Source organism: Durio zibethinus, unplaced genomic scaffold (genome assembly GCF_047325235.1).
Source record: "Durio zibethinus cultivar Kanyao isolate XHJ-2024 unplaced genomic scaffold, ASM4732523v1 HiC_scaffold_2, whole genome shotgun sequence".
Lineage (NCBI taxonomy): Eukaryota > Viridiplantae > Streptophyta > Magnoliopsida > Malvales > Malvaceae > Durio > Durio zibethinus.
In genome coordinates, this window is record NW_028323043.1 from 1,041,767 (window position 1) to 1,049,266 (window position 7,500).

Sequence of the window (7,500 nt, forward strand, 5' to 3'; positions counted from 1 at the left end):
ATAGGGCAGAAATTTGAATGATGCGTCGCCGGCACAAAGGCCGTGCGATCCGTCGAGTTATCATGAATCATCAGAGCAACGGGCATAGCCCGCGTCGACCTTTTATCTAATAAATGCATCCCTTCCAGAAGTCGGGGTTTGTTGCACGTATTAGCTCTAGAATTACTACGGTTATCCGAGTAGTAGATACCATCAAACAAACTATAACTGATTTAATGAGCCATTCGCAGTTTCACAGTCTGAATTAGTTCATACTTACACATGCATGGCTTAATCTTTGAGACAAGCATATGACTACTGGCAGGATCAACCAGGTAGCATTCCTTCGGGACGTTGGCACCGGGTGGGCCTCGACGCACCGACCGAGCGGCGGAGAGAGCCCGACGCGGAGCGCAAGCGTCGTGCGTGTCGAGCACGTGAAATGCATAGCATCGGACGAACGGGGGCCGAGAGCCCGCGCCCGCTAAACGTTCCGCATCCGAGAGCACGATCGAACGCCGGTGCACCAATGCGGCCACGGAGGATCGGGTGGCACGCTTGGGACACCGGCCACGATTGACGTCCGACCCGTGGCCCCTGGGCACACGAGACGGATGAGGGATGGCGAGACATCCGGTTTCCATCGATTCAGGTATGCAGCACAGGATCCCGATCGCGCCCCCGGGGTACGACGACCGCACGAGGGGAGATTGAAGAGGATGACGGGTCGACAGTTCGATGCATCGAGCACGGAGCCTGCCAACACGCACAACCATAGCACCACTCATATGCCCATTGCGTACAGGTGGCAGCATCCACGCGCGCCGGTCCACAACCCACCCGATCGATTACTCGACGAGCGAGCGGAGGAAACGACGTGCGAGGCCACGCCACAACCGCTTGGCACGAGAATAACACGAGCAAGGGCCACGAGACTGCCCCTGCCATCCGACAGGCAACAACGGTGCGATACCACCAATGCTTGGCCTGGCCGAGACCGCACGCGCGAGCTCCGCTGACACCACCCCAGGGGGACGTTGCCCGATTCAGGGACTTGTTCCTGGGGTCTCGGGCAGCATCGGCTGCGTGCACGGCCTCGTCGAGGCCAAGGCATTTTTGTGGCCGATGAGAAGGGACCGCGAGACCGTCAAATACCGAGAGACTTGGCCGGGCCAAGCCCGCAACCGCAGCTTCTGCTTGCACCACCCCAGGGAGCCGTTGCCCGATTCAGGGACTTGGTCTGGGGTCTAGGGCAGCATCCGCCGCGTGCACGGGCTGGAGCTCGGCTCCCTTTTTTTGCATGCAAGCCAACCGATCGAGGCCATGGGCGCCTGCCGGTCACCGGAGCAACCAGTCGCCGGACAAAAATCGCCGGAAGGCATGCACGCCCTGTATTTCGTTCGAGGGACGTTGGCCGGGGTGCACGCAATGGGAGGCCCATCGCGCACACCTACTCCCCCCGTGGGGGGGGGGAGAGGGGGTGCCGGACCACCACCCCCTAAAGAGCATTAGAGATTTTACAGATATGCTACCAGTAGACGTTAAAATGTCTGAAACGGGGACACTTTTTCCAAACAAGCAAATCCCACACCGAGGGTGCGCAGGTGCCGATGGTGGTCGAGGCATGTGCCCGCAACAAGGGCCAACGTGAGCCGATGGTGGTCGAGGCAACCGCCCGCACCAGCTCGAGGCATGTGCCCACACCAAGGCCCGGCATGTATCGATGGTGTTCGACGTAGGGGCCATCTTCTGCTGATGGTGGTCGAGGCAAGAGCCCGCACCAAGGGCCAGCGTGTGCCCATGGTGCTCGAGGCAACCGTCCGCACCAGGGCCCAGCGTGTGCCGATGGTGGTCGAGGCAACCGCCCGCACCAAGGGCCGGCTTGTGCCGATGGTGTTCGAGGCAACCGCCCGCACCAGGGCCCAGCGTGTGCCGATGGTGGTCGAGGCAACCGCCAGCACCAGGGCCCAGCGTGTGCCGATGGTGGTCGAGGCAACCGCCCGCACCAAGGCCGAGCGTGTGCCGATGGTGGTCGAGGCAAGCGCCCGCACCAGGGCCCAACGTGTGCCGATGGTGGTCGAGGCAAGCGCCCTCACCAAGGTCGAGCGTGTGCCGATGGTGGTCGAGGCAACCGCCCGCACCAGGGCCCAGCGTGTGCCGATGGTGGTCGAGGCAAGCGCCCGCACCAGGGCCGAGCGTGTGCCGATGGTGGTCGAGGCAAGCGCCCGCACCAGGGCCCAGCGTGTGCCGATGGTGGTCGAGGCAAGCGCCCTCACCAAGGCCGAGCGTGTGCCGATGGTGGTCGAGGCAACCGGCCGCACCAAGGGCCGGCGTGTGCCGATGGTGTTCGAGGCAACCGCCCGCACCAGGGCCCAGCGTGTGCCGATGGTGGTCGAGCCAGGAGCCCGCACCAAGGGCCGACTTGTGCCGATGGTGTTCGGGGCAACCGCCCGCACCAGGGCCCTGCGTGTGCCGATGGTGCTGGGGGCAACCGCCCGCACCAGGGCCCAGCGTGTGCCGATGGTGCTGGGGGCAAGCGCCCGCACCAGGGCCCAGCGTGTGCCGATGGTGGTCGAGGCAAGCGCCCGCACCAGTGCCCAGCGTGTGCCGATGGTGGTCGAGGCAAGCGCCCGCACCAGGGCCCAGCGTGTGCCGATGGTGCTGGGGGCAAGCGCCCGCCCCAGGGCCCAGCGTGTGTCGATGGTTATCGGGGCAACCGGCCGCACCAGGGCCCAGGGTCTGCCGATGGTGCTCGAGGCAACCGCCCGCACCAAGGCTCAGCATGTGCCGATTGTGATCGAGGCAACAACCCACACCAGGGCCCAGCTTGTGCCGATGGCGGTCGAGGCAAGTGCCCGTACCGAAGGGCAGCCTATGCCGATGATGGTCGATGCATGTGCCATCACCATGCGTCATCATGTGCCATTGATGGTCGAGGCCTTGGCCGAAGTTCGATTTTGAGCCACGGTGCCCATGCTTGGCTCCAGCATGTGCTGGTGCCGCATTTTTTTCACTCGGGACAGCATCGCCGGAGCATCGCCGGAGTACCGCCGGAGAACCTGACCGGCGGCATTGGGGTTCCGGCGATTGGGAGGGGGGCCGGGGGGGTGTGCGCACATGATGTGCGATGGGTGCTGGTACTTGGCCTTGTGTTGGCCCCCTATCCCTCATCAAACCTCTGAGAATTCACACCCCCTTAAAGAGCATTTGAGATTTTACAGGTTTGCTGCCAGTAGCCGTTAAAGTGTCTGAAATGGGGACACTTTTTTCAAACGGTCACAAAATCTTCTCTACTTCGAGTTTTTAGCTGAATTTTTTTGTGCATGCCAACAAAAATATAAGGATCATGCCTACAAAATTTGGGGCCAAAAATCCTTATAAAAAAATTTTAAAAAATCCCGAACCGCAAAAAGTTTCAAAAATCATGAAAAATAGAAAACGAGTCATCTTCCAACGAAACTTCACGTGAAGGCTTAGGGGACCATTGTATGAATTTACAAGCCATAAAAATGGCATTGGCACGGCAGAAATTTGAAGATGTGCCTAAACCCACCAGGGCCCAGCGTGTGCCGATGGTGCTCGAGGCAACCGCCCGCACCAGGGCCCAGCGTGTGCCGATGGTGCTCGAGGCAAGCGCCCGCACCAGGGCCCAGCGTGTGCCGACGGTGGTCGAGGCAACCGCCCGCACCAGGGCCGATAGTGTGCCGATGGTGCTCGAGGCAACCTGTCGCACCAGGGCCCAGCGTGTGCCGATGGTGATCGAGGCAACCTGCCGCACCAGGGCCCAGCGTGTGCCGATGCTGGTCGAGGCAAGCGCCCGCACCAGCGCCCAGCGTGTGCCGATGGTGCTCGAGGCAACCGACCGCACCAGGGCCCAGCGTGTGCCGATGGTGCTCGAGGCAACCTGCCGCACCAGGGCCCAGCGTGTGCCGATGGCGCTCGAGGCAAGCTCCCGCACCAGGGCCCAGCGTGTGCCGATGGTGCTCGAGGCAACCTGCCGCACCAGGGCCCAGCGTGTGCCGATGGTGCTCGAGGCAACCTGCCGCACCAGGGCCCAGCGTGTGCGGATGGTGCTCGAGGCAAGCGCCCGCACCAGGGCCCAGCGTGTGCCGATGGTGGTCGAGGCAACCGCCCGCACCAGGGCCCAGCGTGTGCCGATGGTGGTCGAGGCAACCTGCCGCACCAGGGCCCAGCGTGTGCCGATGGTGCTCGAGGCAACCTGCCGCACCAGGGCCCAGCGTGTGCCGATGGTGCTCGAGGCAACCGACCGCACCAGGGCCCAGCGTGTGCCGATGGTGGTCGAGGCAACCGCCCGCACCAGGGCCCAGCGTGTGCCGATGGTGGTCGAGGCTGCCGATGATGGTCGAGGCAACCTGCCGCACCAGGGCCCAGCGTGTGCCGATGGTGCTCGAGGCAACCGACCGCACCAGGGCCCAGCGTGTGCCGATGGTGCTCGAGGCAAGCGCCCGCACCAGGGCCCAGCGTGTGCCGATGGTGGTCGAGGCAACCTGCCGCACCAGGGCCCAGCGTGTGCCGATGGTGGTCGAGGCAAGCGCCCGCACCAGGGCCCAGCGTGTGCCGATGGTGGTCGAGGCAAGCGCCCGCACCAGGGCCCAGCGTGTGCCGATGGTGGTCGAGGCAACCTGCCGCACCAGGGCCCAGCGTGTGCCGATGGTGCTCGAGGCAACCGACCGCACCAGGGCCCAGCGTGTGCCGATGGTGCTCGAGGCAACCTGCCGCACCAGGGCCCAGCGTGTGCCGATGGCGCTCGAGGCAAGCTCCCGCACCAGGGCCCAGCGTGTGCCGATGGTGCTCGAGGCAACCTGCCGCACCAGGGCCCAGCGTGTGCCGATGGTGCTCGAGGCAAGCGCCCGCACCAGGGCCCAGCGTGTGCCGACGGTGGTCGAGGCAACCGCCCGCACCAGGGCCGATAGTGTACCGATGGTGCTCGAGGCAACCTGTCGCACCAGGGCCCAGCGTGTGCCGATGGTGATCGAGGCAACCTGCCGCACCAGGGCCCAGCGTGTGCCGATGCTGGTCGAGGCAAGCGCCCGCACCAGCGCCCAGCGTGTGCCGATGGTGCTCGAGGCAACCGACCGCACCAGGGCCCAGCGTGTGCCGATGGGGCTCGAGGCAACCTGCCGCACCAGGGCCCAGCGTGTGCCGATGGCGCTCGAGGCAAGCTCCCGCACCAGGGCCCAGCGTGTGCCGATGGTGCTCGAGGCAACCTGCCGCACCAGGGCCCAGCGTGTGCCGATGGTGCTCGAGGCAACCTGCCGCACCAGGGCCCAGCGTGTGCGGATGGTGCTCGAGGCAAGCGCCCGCACCAGGGCCCAGCGTGTGCCGATGGTGGTCGAGGCAACCGCCCGCACCAGGGCCCAGCGTGTGCCGATGGTGGTCGAGGCAACCTGCCGCACCAGGGCCCAGCGTGTGCCGATGGTGCTCGAGGCAACCTGCCGCACCAGGGCCCAGCGTGTGCCGATGGTGCTCGAGGCAACCGACCGCACCAGGGCCCAGCGTGTGCCGATGGTGGTCGAGGCAACCGCCCGCACCAGGGCCCAGCGTGTGCCGATGGTGGTCGAGGCTGCCGATGATGGTCGAGGCAACCTGCCGCACCAGGGCCCAGCGTGTGCCGATGGTGCTCGAGGCAACCGACCGCACCAGGGCCCAGCGTGTGCCGATGGTGCTCGAGGCAAGCGCCCGCACCAGGGCCCAGCGTGTGCCGATGGTGGTCGAGGCAACCTGCCGCACCAGGGCCCAGCGTGTGCCGATGGTGGTCGAGGCAAGCGCCCGCACCAGGGCCCAGCGTGTGCCGATGGTGGTCGAGGCAAGCGCCCGCACCAGGGCCCAGCGTGTGCCGATGGTGGTCGAGGCAACCTGCCGCACCAGGGCCCAGCGTGTGCCGATGGTGCTCGAGGCAACCGACCGCACCAGGGCGGAGCGTGTGCCGATGGTGGTCGAGGCAAGCGCCCGCACCAGGGCCCAGCGTGTGCCGATGGTGGTCGAGGCAACCTGCCGCACCAGGGCCCAGCGTGTGCCGATGGTGCTCGAGGCAACCGACCGCACCAGGGCGGAGCGTGTGCCGATGGTGGTCGAGGCAAGCGCCCGCACCAGGGCCCAGCGTGTGCCGATGGTGGTCGAGGCTGCCGATGGTGGTCGAGGCAACCTGCCGCACCAGGGCCGAGCGTGTGCCGATGGTGCTCGAGGCAACCGGCCGCACCAGGGCCCAGCGTGTGCCGATGGTGGTCGAGGCAAGCTGCCGCACCAGGGCCCAGCGTGTGCCGATGGTGTTCGAGGCAACCGACCGCACCAGGGCCCAGCGTGTGCCGATGGTGCTCGAGGCAACCTGCCGCACCAGGGCCCAGCGTGTGCCGATGGTGGTCGAGGCAACCTGCCGCACCAGGGCCCAGCGTGTGCCGATGGTGGTCGAGGCAAGCGCCCGCACCAGGGCCCAGCGTGTGCCGATGGTGGTCGAGGCAACCGACCGCACCAGGGCCCAGCGTGTGCCGATGGTGCTCGAGGCAACCGGCCGCACCAGGGCCCAGCGTGTGTCGATGGTGGTCGAGGCAAGCGCCCGCACCAGGGCCCAGCGTGTGCCGATGGTGGTCGAGGCAACCGCCCGCACCAGGGCCCAGCGTGTGCCGATGGTGCTCGAGGCAACCGACCGCACCAGGGCCGAGCGTGTGCCGATGGTGGTCGAGGCAAGCGCCCGCACCAGGGCCCAGCGTGTGCCGATGGTGGTCGAGGCAACCTGTCGCACCAGGGCCCAGCGTGTGCCGATGGTGGTCGAGGCAAGCGCCCGCACCAGGGCCCAACGTGTGCCGATGGTGCTGGGGGCAACCGCCCGCACCAGGGCCCAGCGTGTGCCGATGGTGATCGAGGCAGGCGCCCGCACCAGGGCCCAGCGTGTGCCGATGGTGGTCGAGGCAAGCGCCCGCACCAGTGCCCAGCGTGTGCCGATGGTGGTCGAGGCAAGCGCCCGCACCAGGGCCCAGCTTTTGCCGATGGTGATCGAGGCAACCGGCCGCTCCAGGGCCCAGCGTGTGCCGATGGTTATCGGGGCAACCGGCCGCACCAGGGCCCAGGGTCTGCCGATGGTGCTCGAGGCTACCGCCCGCACCAAGGCTCAGCATGTGCCGCTGGTGATCGAGGCAACAACCCACACCAGGGCCCAGCTTGTGCCGATGGCGGTCGAGGCAGGTGCCCGTACCGAAGGGCAGCCTATGCCGATGATGGTCGATGCATGTGCCATCACCATGCGTCATCATGTGCCATTGATGGTCGAGGCCTTGGCCGGAGTTCGATTTTGAGCCACGGTGCCCATGCTTGGCTCCAGCATGTGCTGGTGCCGCATTTTTTTCACTCGGGACAGCATCGCCGGAGCATCGCCGGAGTACCGCCGGAGTACCGCCGGAGAACCTGACCGGCGGCATTGGGGTTCCGGCGATTGGGAGGGGGGCCGGGGGGGTGTGCGCACATGACGTGCGATGGGTGCTGGTACTTGGCCCTTGTGTTGGCCCC